General features: G+C 49.8%; 1 protein-coding gene and 1 long non-coding RNA gene across 7 annotated transcripts in view; both read left to right on the top strand.

Moving 5' to 3' along the window:
* The window catches only part of LOC119405970 (uncharacterized), an 88479-nt gene extending 87698 nt beyond the window's left edge, over positions 1-781 (top strand). For all 3 annotated transcript variants that reach the window (XR_007417560.1, XR_007417561.1, XR_005186484.2), the window contains exon 4: positions 717-781. This is a non-coding gene — a long non-coding RNA (uncharacterized LOC119405970). The remainder of the gene's footprint in view (positions 1-716) is intronic.
* LOC119405969 (uncharacterized) overlaps positions 1-14970 on the top strand; it is a 326987-nt gene that overhangs the window by 170597 nt on the left and 141420 nt on the right. The gene's annotated exons all lie outside the window — the stretch shown is intronic.

The raw sequence follows: 14970 nt of genomic DNA, 5'->3' as shown, positions 1-14970 counted from the left end.
CTGCTAACTGTCATCGTAAAATGCTCAGTGCAAAAATTGGACACGGCGGACAGAGAGCGACAAGATCCACAGTGCAAGATTTTCGAACTGAACCTTTTACACGTGGTATAACAAGACCTCCTCGCCACATCTTGTGCCATTGAAACATTGACAATACTCCTAAACTGGCAGTGAGCAGTGTAGCACTCTACCTGGCTACACGGCATTAAAAAGTGTTCGCGATAACAATGTGTGCTAGCTCCCTCTCATACTATGAAATTAAAACACTGCTAACACCCCTAAAAATTGCAGCTTTTCGCGGAACACTGTTCGGATATATTCCATTGAAAAGCTCGTGAAAACAAGATGTACTGGTTCGCTCCCATACCTTGTGACTATAAATTCTGCTAGCACTGCGGTAAAAGCAGTTAGCAGTTTATAACAGCTTGTCTAAACGGCACTGGAAGTTGCTTGAGAAACCAAGGTGTACTGCAGGTATGACAAAGAAGTCATGGTGCTTACACGCAAAGTTCAACCGAGATAACTTTCTGCGAGTTCTATGTTTTCCGATATCAATTATCTAATACACCTAACGGCAAATTATAATGTCAATAGGACTGCCTCTTTTTACCAGGTCTAACTACTCTCTTACATATGTATTGTTTGTAAAATATACGATGCGTCAATTTGCGCGTTGGTTATGCCCACTTCTGTAACGGCTCTTCTAAATGGTGCAGGTCAAACATACATAATGGAATATTGGGATTGGAAAGAAAAGTGCGCCTTGTTTTTCGGCCCAGGTAAGAGTCGCTAATGGGGTTGTTTTTTTTTTACGTTTTGGGTTTTGTAGCGTTAGCTGCACTGGCGTAGCCGGAGCGTTTTCGCGCGTGCGTACAAGAGCCGTGCTGCGCATGCGCGAGGAGCAGGGATGTCACATAGCTGGCGCCCGGAGCCGCCACCTCCGCGCACTCCGCCGCCGCCGCGCGTGACTCGCCGGTCTGCGCATTCCAGAGGAGTGACGGCATAGCCGCGGCAGACGGCGCGCGAGCAGCTGTGCGCCTTCCCGTCTGACGCTACGCTGGAGCCGCTTGAGAGCGCATCTGGCTGGCGTTTGCCAGTGTGGTATCCACCTAGAGATCTTTGAGTGGCGCCCTCTCGCGTGTGACATCAGAGAGGGGACTCGGGTGCCGGCCAGTATCTCCTGCTCGAGTTATTGAAATATTAGTGGCAAGTTGGTAAAGCAATTTGTACTGAATGTTCAAGAAAAATGCCCAGTGAAATCTAGCGGAGTTGCCGTCAAGAGCACGTTCAGTGTCGATTGCTCCTGGTGTCGTCTGCTAGCCATCAATGTCTACTTCTGCATGTATGGCGACGATTTCTTTTCGCGACTGTCCCATGGCTGTGGCGCACTCAAAATGACTTTCCGGCCCATTTTCGAACATTGATTTCAGCGTTTGGACTTCGGCTACCGTGTCTGCGTTAAAGCGCAATATACGTATATCGCGTGCTGCTCGTGTTCGGTTGTCAAGCCTGCTTCTTCAATTCACTTCATTTGTTTGGAGTTTTAAGCGCATGACAAGCGACGTGTGGTGCCATTCAAATGGCAACAATTTTTGATTAAATTCAAGTTTTCAGGAGTTACCGTGTAAGCGCGTCGTAAGTAGTTGAAGTTTAAACAAGAAATAAAAAGGTTGAGAGCACGTGTCAAAAGGGGATGCACGACGGTGATATGAACTCTTTCGTAGGTTCTGTGGAGGTTTCGTTTTGCATCATATTTTAACCCATACGTTTATAAATGAACGTTTGCTGACTCGATCCCGGTCGTTTAAAAGTATGCTGAACAGAATTAGTGTAATCATACTAACGTAGAAAAATACAAAGCTTTCGCATCAAAATTCATGGTAACCTGTATTTGCAACAAAATAGTGTAAATCACTCTCAACGGTGAACTCCTGATAGGGCGTGATGCGGTCACTGTACTCAAAAGGCTCGCACTGTCCCTTATCCATTTCCCTAGGGTGACTCAAAGACGAAATCTATCTTCTTTTTCTTCATCAATGCTCAGTCGACGTTCCCCGCCTCCTTCCGAATGCTTTTTGGACGTAACGCGGTTTTCCACTGCTTCCAGGATCGGAGGCATTGTAAGCTTTTTACACATCGCCTGATTATGCATTGCCTCCGTGATCGACCCTACGATCACGGAAGCAATGGAAACCGACGATGACATGTGATGACGCCATCATGTGGAGTTATGACGTCACAAATATTGGCGGTCTGTCATGTCATGAGGACGTCATAAGGTGACGTCATCGTGTGATGATTTTTGCGTCACTCGTGTTGCCGCTGCCGACTAGGGACGCCGACGGTGAATTTTCTCGTTTGGTCAGTAATCCAAAGGTTTCACAGTAAAACATTCAATCTTGTTACAGCGCGGTAAAGTATAGCAATAAACAGCCAAACGGGCCAAACGAATGGAGGGACAGGGCTTCCTTTCTCCTTTTCTTAGACATATTTGCTGATTTTTGCTACTGTTTACCAACCTGAATTATCGGTGACAAATGAAACACGAACTGCGGAGCGCGTTCCGCAAGCATTAGGAACTGTATAATGCGTGCCGTCGTGTCATCCCTATTGATATGCACGCACACCCGACTAGGCAGCACTGCGCAATTGAAAGCATGAATCTGGCTCACGAGCGGCAAACCGCAAGAGCCGTAAGGGTGCGAAATGTAAGGGTGTCAACTGTCGCACGCGCACCGCTGCTGGAGTTTCATTCGGAGCCGATAGTACGTGTAACAAGTTTTAATGTGCATCCAACTCGCCCCATCTACGCTAGTTGTCCGCAATACCCCGGCGGTCGTTGAAGTTATCAATTTCATTTTGTCGGCAAACGTTTTTTCTACGTGACTACAATTGGGGGAGTGGAGTGTGAACTTTCGTTCAAGTCTCTTTAAATAACGCTAACTTTTGCGAATAAGCCGTGAAACTGATCGCGCTTCGCTTTCAAAGCAGCGCAGACTCTGTTTAACTCGCTGGGTGGGACGTTCGCGCTTTCACGTAAGCTATTTCAACACCATCCAGCGCAGTGAGTGACGCTGCGAAACGGTGACATGATCCTGACCGCGATGGCTCTGTGTATATAGAAGATACGTTAAATGTTAATGTTTTTTAAACTCCTGCATAGCTTGCAGACATCTAAAGAACTATCATTACAAGAAAATACAGGCAGTAGTCGAGGAACGCCGTGCGACGTGACGAACTAAAACGAAAGTGCTGCTGTTCTAGCCACAACCTAGTAGAAGACAAAAGCGGAATCCCCGTCTTTGTCAGTAACGTACCTCACAAAGTATTACATGAATTCAAGTGGGAAATGGCGCATGCCGAAGCCTTTCAAGAACAGGAACGACGCCTGCAGACGCCTCCAATGCTTGCACATTTCGACGAATACGAGGATACGAAAATCTACACTGACACACAGCGCAGGACTTGGTGCTGTCCTTGTGCGGAGAACTGACGGACTCGAAGGGGTTATTAGTTGCGCTAGGTGGTCGCTATCCAAGGCGGAAGCCAATTATTTCACAGCAGGAAAGGAGTACCTTGTCATCACCTGTGCTACATGCACGTCAAAGTGTAGCTCCTAATTGTTCGGCAGGCCCTTCAAAGTTGGGAGCGATTGCGTTGGTTAGATAACTCGAAAACCCCTTCAGGCCACCTCGGAATTTAAGAATTCGACGTTGCCGTCGTGTGCGAGGGCGGACGAAAGCACTCTGACGCCGACTGCCTGTCTCGTGCCTCCCAGCCACCCTCCTCCGCAGGACGACCCGGATGATGACTGCTTCTTGGGAACCATAAGTGCCGGCGACTTCGCTGAACGACAGTGATCGGACTCGGAACTCGCATACCTTGTGGAATGCCTTGACAACATAACCAACGTTGTTTCGAAGGTATTCGAGACTGACCGATACTGTCAACGACGGAAGGCACCACCGACTAGGCGAGCCAGACTTCCGAAACCCGCGGGCAACCGTTCTAGCAAATAGGGATGGAATTCTGGAAATAAATGGATTGTTGTAACTACCGACTACACCACCCGCTACGCCAAAACATCGGGCCTGCCTAAAGGTAGTGCCGCCGGGCTAGTCAAGTTATTCGTTAGGAACGTCGTCCTATGTCATGGCGCCCCAAATATTGTCATCATCGAGAGATGCTGAGCCTTTACTGCAGACCTCACGCAGGCGATCCTGAGATACAGCCAGAGAAGCCACCGCAGGACCACCGCCTTCCACCCACCGACAAGTGACCTGACTGAGCGTCTGAAGAAGACAATCGCGCCATACAACATGATTCGAGGTCTCGGCGCTCTGGACTATGAGGTTCTTTCGGGTGGCATTGCGAACTCTCAGCAGCCCGCACACGAAATGAATTCGTCCATGTCGTGCGCCTTCATTCGTGTTATATGCGTTAACAAAGGTAAGGACACTAATTTTTTTTCACGCTGTAGTACTGTTTTTTTTTTCTTTGTGTTTGCATAGTTTTTCCCTTCTATGCTCTGTACAACGCATCCGGACGATGCTTTTTCAGAGGGAAGGGGAGGGGGAATGCCACGAGCGCTATTTTCTTTCTATGTAACAGGCCCCCTGAAAAAGTACGTACAGCCCTACACAATGCACGCACGAATGACTAGGAAACTTACAGATTATTATAAACACACACGGATCAGATTAAGCGCCATTTATTTAAAAAAGACCCAGCAATGTACCAGCGTACGTCACATAGTGCGCTTTTTGAGATTACCTGCTTTTCGCGCAAGAAGCTTGTTTGGAGATACCTGAGCGCGATGACGCCCCGCCACGGTGGTCTAGTGGTTATGGCGCTCGACTGCTGACCCGAAGGTCGCGGGATCGAATCCCGGCCGCGGCGGCTGCATTTTCGATGGAGGCGAAAATGTTTGAGGCCCGTGTACTTAGATTTAGGTGCACGTTAAAGAGCCCCAGGTGGTCAAAATTTCCGGAGCCCTCCACTACGGCGTCTCTCATAATCATATCGTGGTTTTGGGACGTTAACCCCACAAAAAAACGCGGTGACCGCGCGATGTACGCTCACTGTACATGGATGTTATGCGAAGCATGCGCAGGAAGGTGACCGTGTCTCAATATTTCACATTGCGTGAAACGTTACGGAATGGCGCTAGAGAACTGTGCAAATGGCATGCGCACACACCTATTTTGAAGAGTCGCACATGTCCTATTCGCAGTGCCCATACACTGTCGCGCCGCCAAGCGGAATTCCGGAGCGTCCTCTCGAGGAGGGTTAGTACAGGACAAAATTGCAGCACTACGCAGGCGCTCCCTTCTTCGGCTGTGCTAGCCTCAGTGTTAATGCGTTGGCAAGAAAGCCACATTACAAAATGGCATGTTCCCTACATGAGTGAACAAACCGGGCCCTCCATGACACAAGAAATCTGATTCGTTCTTGTGAGACGCGAAGTTTTCGTGAAAATACGTGGCAACTCGTGCTTTCAATGCTAGCCCACAGCGTTCACATACTATCAGCTTTGCGAGGCTTTCTGTAGCCACGTAGGTTAGTTAAAACGTAGGTTAGTTAAACAGGGTGAGCTTGAACTGGAGTCTAACATATTCAGTTCAAGCTCATCCTGTTTTACTTGCATATAGCATTGGGTCAGTGTTTCTTGTAGTACAAGAATCCCACCCACTAACACTGTACGCGGGAGGCCGCGCGGGCTCGCGATGTGCTCTTGTATACCTGAGCGGTCTCAACTTGGCGATACATTAAAATAGGGCCTATTTCCTTTGCCAGCAAAGCGCTGTTAGGGCCCGCTCACGCTAGCGTGTAAGCTCCGAACGCGTAAGCTCGCGTGTAAGCTCCGAACTGATGCTTCTCTAACACATGGCCGCACTGCTAAAAGCGGTTGTCGTCCACCTCGAATCTATCAAGTGGCCGCCGTGCGCTCTGTAGCGTGTAAACTCCGAACTGATGCTTCCATTTGCTTTAGATTCATGTCCTTAAGCTTCGACAGCAAAGTATTCGTTCCGATTCGGCCCCGTTTTGGAGAGCCGTAGTCAAATAATCGATGCTGTAGGCTTAGCGAGTCGAGATGGCCGCTTCCGAATGCTCGGAAAACATAGATTCCGCGTTTGTTAGTTGTTTCTAATCCTCCATAGCCAGCGCCACTTGACCGGGCGCCTGCTTGGGGACACTTTATTTGGTTTTACGCGACGCTTTCTTTAATGCCGGACAGATTAAAACGCTCTATTGAGTGCTGAAACCATGCCTGGCCTCGACACGGACTACATCCCAACTTCTAGCGTGAAAAACGCGGAGCAGAAAGGAAGCAGCTCGAAGCGTCCTATGGCAGACGCACACGACGCGGAAAGCCGAAAGCAGACGACGCGGCGCCCCGTAGTCATGGCAACCGCTCCTCTGTCGCTGATTGGCCACGGTGCTCTCCGGCAGACGGAGAACGGCACGAAAATGGGTCTCGGACCTATTCTTGGAGCGGCAAAGAACGGCTGACGTGCGCGAACGAAATCGCTTGCGCACGGCAGCCTGAGAACGGAAAACGGCAAACGGCGAGCTGCCGTGCCGCTAGCGTGAGCGGGCCCTTAGGATACGTACTCACTAGCGGCAAAAACGCGTGCGACACGCCGCGTGCGGCAAACGCGTTCGCGGCAGGCGCGTGCGTTCGTGTTCCCATTCGCGTTTTATGTGACGCGGCAGCGATGCCTGCAGTCTCGAGTTGTCTCGATGCGTTCGATACTTTTCGTGACAACACGCACCCGCGTGCGGCCTTCGTTCAGCGGATTTCGTTTTCGCACGCACGTGTATTTTGCCGGAGGGTGTACGTCGAAGTTCTTCGTCGGCTGTGCTTCTTTTCCCGCCACATTCAGCAATGTTGAATCGTGACGAGGAGCTACTGGTGACTGTTAATATTATAGTGCTCGTTTTGGGCGCGCCCGATCTGGCGGTACAGGGACAATGACGGTCAGGCTCAAGCTCTGCTTCCGTGCCTGCGCGTGGTCGAAAGGTTCCGTTTTTGCCGAACTGCGCTTTGCCCGGCACCCTGCTTCGCTCACGCGGTCACGTCTCAGTGGTAGTTTCGGTATCGCGTACTGCCGCGTGTGTTTAGGGCGCTCGTGAAAGTCGCTCTGACAGAAAGTTCCACAAAATGCCGCATGCATGTGATGTTGCCGGATGCCCGAATGGCGCACGCCGCCAGTGCACGCCGCCGCGCAGTAAAGGCGGGCAACGTTGGGCACGGCAGCAGTGACGTGAAAAACACTGCTTTCAGGCGGGTGATTTGAAGTGCGGTAACGCAATGCGGACCACTAAAACGTGATTTTATTTCAATATAAGCACTTCTTGGCACAAAAGTGGCACAACGAGGTTTCTGGACTGTTATTTGAACAATGAACGTCGACTTAATATTTGCCTTTAATGTCCCTTAAGTAAGAGCCTTTAGTTTAAACAACGCTCTTTTCGTTTCTCAATCACATATTGAAGTATGCCCGAATTATGATGCATTTACACCATCAATGATAGGAATATCCAGCTGTTATTGAAAAAAAACAAATAAAAATTTGGGACCCCCAAGCTTCGCCGTTAAGAATTGAGCGCGACAGCGACATCCTGTCCCTAATGCGTACTTCAACCACTTAGTGCATACTGTGAGCGCAGTATTCACAACATGCTTCCTTCATTCTCTTCACCTGTATGTAATCATCATCACTGTGAGCGTCATCTTCATTCTGAGCGTTGGTCAGGCGGCTCTGCTGAATAAAAGGCGCCGAGACCACGACTGTGCTGCGGTCATTGCGCAATATTCACAATACTTTTTATTGTATGATGTCACTCGAGAAGTGTAAATTGTGGATTACTGCTATGTAATAGATAAATTTGAAAGTGGCTTGTGTCAGTGAAGTGTCTTCTAATCTCACGTGGTGTTGATGAAGAGTGGAATAATATTTAAATAACCCGTACGTATTCGTTTGCTTCATATACTTCCATTCCTAACACGGCGCGTTGTTTGTATTTAATGTTTCTGGTATTTTTCTTCCGGTGCTTGCTTATCACTCATTATTACTTTGAGTGACTACGTATTCACTCATGCCCTGTTTATGATTTAATACTCGTTCTTCGCTTCCATTATTTGCTATCCGTGTCTGATGTTCCGTTAATTATTCCTCTGATCATCGCTCGTGCACTTGCACGGGTCGACCGAACCCTGCAGCCAAGTGTCGACGAACTGCCTTGTCAACGGCCTATTCGCTAGGCATGACCTCCGAGATATTGCGGCGTACGTGTTGCTCTCCAGTCTCGTTTTCTATGGATGCGAAAATGCTTGAGGGCCGTGTGCTTAGATTAGGGTGCACTTTAAAGAAGACCAGATGGACAAAATTTCCGGAGCCCTCCACTATGGCATCTCTCATAACCATATCGTGGTTTTCAGACGTACATTATAATCATTTCCCATTCATTATAATCATTTGCTTGCAGACAGGTAGCGAATGCACGGCTCACTTCTGATTGGTTTCGCATTTTGCCGCATGCCGCGAAAAATGGGTCTCGCGCCCATTTTCGCGTTGCAGTGCGTTGCTGCCGCTTTTTGAGATTCCTGCCGCTCGCGACACCATCGCTCGCCGCGCGCGACGTGTCGCGCGTCTTTTTGCCGCAAGTGAGAACGTACCTTCAGCCGATTTCCTTGTCACGCGCGGCGTGTCTTTTGCCGGAGCTGCCCCGCGCCTGCTATTCCCGTAATCACACCTCCTTGACATCGCTCGTGCAATTGCACGGGTACACCGAACCCTGCAGCGAAGTGCGGAAAGCTGCATTGTCAACGGCCTATTGCCATGGCACGGCTTTCAAGAGCCTGTGTGTCAGTTTAGTTCTCGGAGGCCACGCATCATAATTCTTTGCGTGCAGATAGGTGGCGTCGCAACTGCGCGGCTCGCTTCTGATTGGTTCTCATTTGCGGGCGTGCCGCGAAAAATGGGTCTAGCACGCACTCGCGTGTTTGCCGCGCGTTGCTGCCGTTTCTTGTGACTCATGCCGCTCGCGTCAGCATCACTTCCTGCGCGCGGCGTGTCGCGCGCGTTTTTGCCGCTAGTGAGTACGTACCTTTACGAATCGTGCGAGCGACGTTTCAATCATTCGAGGGCGCGTCTGCTCGACGCCTTTCGTGGAGCGAACGCTTTCCACGCCGTCCTTCGCCAGTGTGTTGGTTTCATAGCCAGCGCTGCGCCGCTTGTTTTTGTACGTTTGTTGATAGGTGGCAGCACACTGCAAGCGATTAGCTTGTTGACTGGTCCATAGCCTCCTATGGGAGGCTATGACTGGTCTGAGAGCAAAATGTTCTCCGCGCCCAGTCGTCTCTCAAATATTAAACGTGGTGACGCGGAGTGGTCGAAGTCGTTCGGCAGAGGAAATTCTTCAGAATGGTTTCAGAAGCGATGTTGAAAGAAACCATCTTGACGTCGGGGATTTTTCACTGGACGTAGAAGACTGTGAAAGCACCGAGAGTGACAGCGCCGATGAACGATAAGCTGTTAACTCACGAGTAGCGAGTTGCACTTCACGTCCCCTCGTGCGTTCATGTTCTTTCACGCTCGTAAGGTAATTTGATTGTATTTAATGTATAATATCCCTGAGCGAGATTAAATTAAAAGCATAGTTCCTCTTGTGCATTGCATGTATCACAGTAATTGTGGATCTTATGGAGCGCCGCATGCCGCCAACACGCTCGAGCTCGACCAGCGAAATGGTTAGAGTGATGGAACGTGCAGTCTTGGCCACAATGCACTTCTTTGACGTTGCGAAGACATACGTGTGCATTCTTTTCGATATTCATGTTTCGATCGTGCTGATCGAACGATGGGCCATACCGCGTTCTCGAACAGACTTCTCCAGTCAACTACCTTATTGAACCTCTCACGCCGCCGTCTGACCTGCGGCGTCGTAACCGCGAGGTTGTACACGTCCAGAGACTCAAACCCTGTCATGATTCTACGGTCCCTACAGACGACTAAGCCGCCAGGATGGCTTACACCGGCGCAGAAGCAGCAGCATCGAGGGTGCAACAGAGCCTCGCGCTAGCGGACTGTGCTCGGTGCATTTCGCGACCAGCGATAAGCTCGACGCCCAATAAATCTCCTTTATAATATACATATATATATATATATATATATATATATATATATATATATATGTGTGTGTATATAAAAGCGACAAAGAAAAATATTTCAGAAAAACCTTCACACGCCCGGAATCGAACGGGAGACCTCCCGCTTTCCAGCGCGCGGCGTTGGACGGTTAGGCCACCAACAGCACCGTCTTTCAGCCTGCTAACGGCGAGCTATTTATATACACCACTTACATCAGCATGCTTTCTTAGTTACCACATAGATGGCGCGATGTGCACGCTTGGCGCGCTTTAAAGGGACACTAAAGGAAAATAACAGTTTATGTCAGAGCGAAAGCTCAATGTATGACAACTTCTAAAACGGCAATATTATCAACAGCAGTGTCCTTGTTACCCAGAAATTAAGCTAATTGTATCACATGATGTGCGCCACGACTGGGACATTTTCGAAGTGATCCCGATGACGTACGAGAGTCTGCCTACAATAAATCACTAGTAATCAAACTAGCAGCAATAAAAAAGATCCTTCCGTGCATCAAGAGACGTAATAAAATGCTGTTTGTTCGTCTCCGTTTGATTCATAGAAAAGAAATGCCCCCACCTCCCGGAAGGGAATCGTGAGGAAATGCGAATGCATTTCTCGCGCCGAGAGAAGGTACCGTTGCCGTCAGACATTCGCCTTCACCGACTTCTGCCATCGCCTTGAGAGGCGCCAGCCAGCGAACGGTCGAGAGTGAGGCGCGAGTGGACTGGAGAGTGGGGCGCCAGCGTTCTCGGCTCGGCGTTGGCGTTTCACAGTGGCGTCTCGAGCACATATTTCCGGATGTTCTTGAGAGGCGCCCAGCCAGCGAACGATCGAGAGTGAGGCGCGAGCGGACGGGAGAGTGGGGCGCAGGGAGGAGAGAGAGCGAACGGCGAGAGAAGGAGCGGCGAAGCACTGCACCTACCCTCTCCTACACTCTCTCGCGCCACATGCTCCGGTTGCTAGAGGCGAGGATATGCGCGCGCGCCCGCTGCTGTTGCTATGAGAGAGGGCGCCCTGGACAACGCCGGATGCCTTACATAGCCCGACTAACAAATGCATTCGCATTTAAAAGAACCTCTGTGGCGTTGCAATGGGGAACGGCGCGCGTGGTTCAAAGGTTCCGTTTTCGCCGAACTGCGCTTCGCCCGGCGCCCTGCTTCCCTCACGCGGTCGCGTCTCAGTGGTAGTTTCGGGATCGCGTACTGCCGCGTGTGTTTTGCGCACCCGTGAAAGTCGCTCTGACAGAAAGTTCGACAAAATGCCGCATGCAACGACGGCGGCACTACGAGCCCTCAGCAGCATACTGCGTTCATCGGGGCTCAAGTCGCTGAATTGGAGCCCAGCGTCGCGAGCCAATGTCTCGTTGTCCAGTCCTCCGTCCACATCCATTGCGGCGATTGCGGCAAGCTCTGATGGCTTCGATGGCCGTTGTTGCTGCTGTGGGTCCGGGCTACTTTCGCTCTGCTGCAACTAGTGTCGGTGGCCGCGCAGTAAAGGCGGGCAACGTCGGGCACGGCAGCAGTGACGTATGAAAATCTCAATTCAGGCGGGTGATTTCAAGTGCGCCAATGCGATGCGGACCACTAAATCGTGATTTTATTTCAAAATAAGCACATCCTTGGCATAAAACTAGCACTACGAGGTTTCTGGACCGCTATTTCAACAATCAACGTCGACTTAATATTTGCCTTTAGTGTCTCTTTAAAGATCGTCGCCCCGTTCCTGCGAGCGCCGTTGCTCTTCGCCCTGCAGGGTGTGGTCGCTTTGGTGCGCTTATCTCGAGGAAAGAAGGGGGCGGCTGGTGGGGGGGCCCAAGTGCTGAAGAGTCGCATAAGTGTTATATAATCAGTTAGTTACAGCTGCGTTACGATTCTAACAGCAAAATAACAGAGCTGGGCTATTTGGTAATTGTTCATGTTAAAGAGACAGGACAGCGATTTTGGTGTCTAGACTTCTCTCTTGTGTCCGTGTTTGCACGCCCTGTCTCTTGAACATCCAAAGGCAACATGGCTCATACCAACACGAGAAGCGGTAGGCTGAGATTTCGTGCTTATGCTTGTTCGTTATGTCAGTGAATGCGCGCACGTTTCACGAAGCCGGGCGCATGTATGGAAGTGACTCTTCGCAGTTATTTAACAAGGTCATCATCATTGTGATCAGTGAGTACCGGCAGCTGGGCAGGGCTTTTTAGTAGATTCGTTCTTGATCGCGGCGAAGAGGTGTCTAAGTGTAGTGAAGTATGATGTACAGTACAGCTGCGGGAAATCGTGTATGCCTTTTACGAAGAAATTATGTATGGTGCCTTCTGTCCTGGACGTGGGAACAGGGTCTTGTAATGCACTTGCTACATCGAAAACACATTTTATGCTCTTCCAGCTTTTGCTGCGACTGTGCTGGGTGTTCAGCGCAGGCCTGCAGTTTTTCGCGTAATCGATTAGGTATGTATGTACGTTGATAAGAACCGCTGGACGGACTCCTGCTGCGATTCGAGGCTCAGTCAGATGACCACGAGCGCAATGTTTTTCTTCTTGTAACTGATTTGCGCAGCGCAGACGTCACTGATTCTGCTGCTTGTGTGTGTGTGTTGTGTGTGTGTGTGTGTGTGTGCGTGCGTGTGTGCGCGTGTGTGTGTGTGTGTGTGTGTGGTGTGTGTGTGTGTGTGTGTGTGTGCGTGCGTGCGTGTGTGCGCGTGTGTGTGTGTGTGTTTGTGTGTGTGTGTGTGTGTGTGTGTGTGTGTGTGTGTGTGTGTGTGTGTGTGTGTGTGTGTGTGTGTGTGTGTGTGTGTGTGTGTGTGTGTGCTCGTGTGCTCGCTGTCTGTAGGCCGCCGAAGTGTATTCGGCCTACGTTGAATTTGCGCACTGCCGTGTTCTTATATATGGCCACGCCGCCGCACCTGCAATGAAGTCGCTTGCTGTGGACGGCGCATTCGAATCCCGTGATTGCAATGGACCTATCGCTAGAGGTTTCAGAAATTGGAAACACGCCAACTTCTGTGAGCACAGCGTCTTTTTCTAGGTCATACATGGCGCGCGCACAGACTGAACGTTGAGAGCGGCGAGTGTTAGGTGATTGTTGTAGTTTTGGCGCCAACAAAAGGCGGTCACCCGGTCCAAGACAACTTCTTGAGGCCTATTTGCTAGCCGGGTCATTCTGTCGACAAGTTATCTGCCGAAAGGGCAGGCAACATGTGGGAACCTCAAGTCACCTTTGCATTGTTGAAATATAGGCCGTCGAGGCCGGTAGCCCTGAAAAGTGCTACGCAGACGAATTCAGTGCTTGGCGCTTATCGCATCCGTAGACTTGCTTGCGCGAGGCGAATATGTGTTCTCTTACACGAGATACTTTGTCTGACGTTTCTCGTGCTTGTGGTGTTCGCAGTCCCACGAGCACAATATTGAATTGTATAGAGGGGTGTGCGGTAGTCATGTGTTTTGTCCTGGCTGGGGAGACAATGCCTTCCGTGGACGTCGGAAATTAAAGCTACAGTCGCACGAGGTTTTCGTGGTCCTCAAGTTCAATGTACCGCAAGGTTCATTTCATTAACGAGGCCGTCGCTTACGTCGGGGGTTGGCCGTGATCAAGTAGGGCTTGCCGACGCTCAGGCAAATCGATGCCGGCAGGCCACACATGTCGATTTCGTTCATCTTGGCCACCTCGGCCTGAGCATCCCTGTGTACCTGTAAGTGTAGGTAGCGAGTTATGTTATCGCATGCGGGATGACATAAAACATCGTCCGCAGCGCCAAGGCTCCGCGCAACGCAGCGTGAGTGCGTTACAGCGGTCGACGTCCGCAATGCTATAGTATACCCGTATGCCTTCAGGGTACTTAGCGGTTGCTTCGCGTGTCGCAGAGCGGCTCTCATTCAATCTGACATTATCCTTGGTCAGCATGAGGCCACTTCTCAGCCACGTAAGAACTGCGTCATTCTGGTGGATCACATGGACGAGTCGATGGCAGTCGAGCGTCTTCCATCGGTTTTCCGTCTTCAGCTCCTTCACAATTGCTTCGCGTTTCAATGTGTACGCTGTGAAATATTGAGTAAGACTGTGAACCAGCTGTGGCGCATACCCGTATAATTGAACTCTGGTATGCGGGTATGTGCCACGCGTGACAGAGGGAAAGGATTGCATGACGTACGCGACAGGCATTCTGCGTGATCATTTCGTGACCAATGAATCGTATTTGCCCTGCACTGACCCTCTGCTACGCCGATTTTGGTACCAGGAGAGCGCCCAGACGTAGGTGACTGATAGATAGATAGATAGATAGATAGATAGATAGATAGATAGATAGATAGATAGATAGATAGATAGATAGATAGATAGATAGATAGATAGATAGATAGATAGATAGATAGAAAGAAACGGCCAAAATGCCGTAGCCTCTCTAAGAAACTCTTCGCATTTAAAAGAGTGCATGATACACGCATACACCAAGCTTCACTTGACCCAATTTTTGTTATTGATAGCTTGTACGTGTCGTCATGGACGAACAACATGCCTCCAACATCACGGCTTACATGACATAAAGGCAGTATAATCTCGCATTGATAATCAATGATAATCTGACTAGTATCCTTAAGCAGTGTGCAGTGGAAGTCGGGGATACAGTCGTTAGACAGGACACTGGTAAGCAATACCAAGAGGCGAAAAACCTCATTAAGAAACGTAAAGCCATGAAAGCCTCAAATGCGACATACAAGACAGAGCTGGCGGAGATTTCGAAGTTAATCAATAGGCGTAAATTAGCAGATATAAAAGTATAATATGGAGAAAATTGAGCATGCTCTAAAGAACCGAAGAAGCCTCA

The sequence above is a fragment of the Rhipicephalus sanguineus genome, chromosome 9, assembly GCF_013339695.2.
Source record: "Rhipicephalus sanguineus isolate Rsan-2018 chromosome 9, BIME_Rsan_1.4, whole genome shotgun sequence".
Taxonomy (NCBI): domain Eukaryota; kingdom Metazoa; phylum Arthropoda; class Arachnida; order Ixodida; family Ixodidae; genus Rhipicephalus; species Rhipicephalus sanguineus.
Note: the sequence above shows the minus strand (reverse complement) of the source record. Positions and strands in the feature narration are given on the sequence as shown.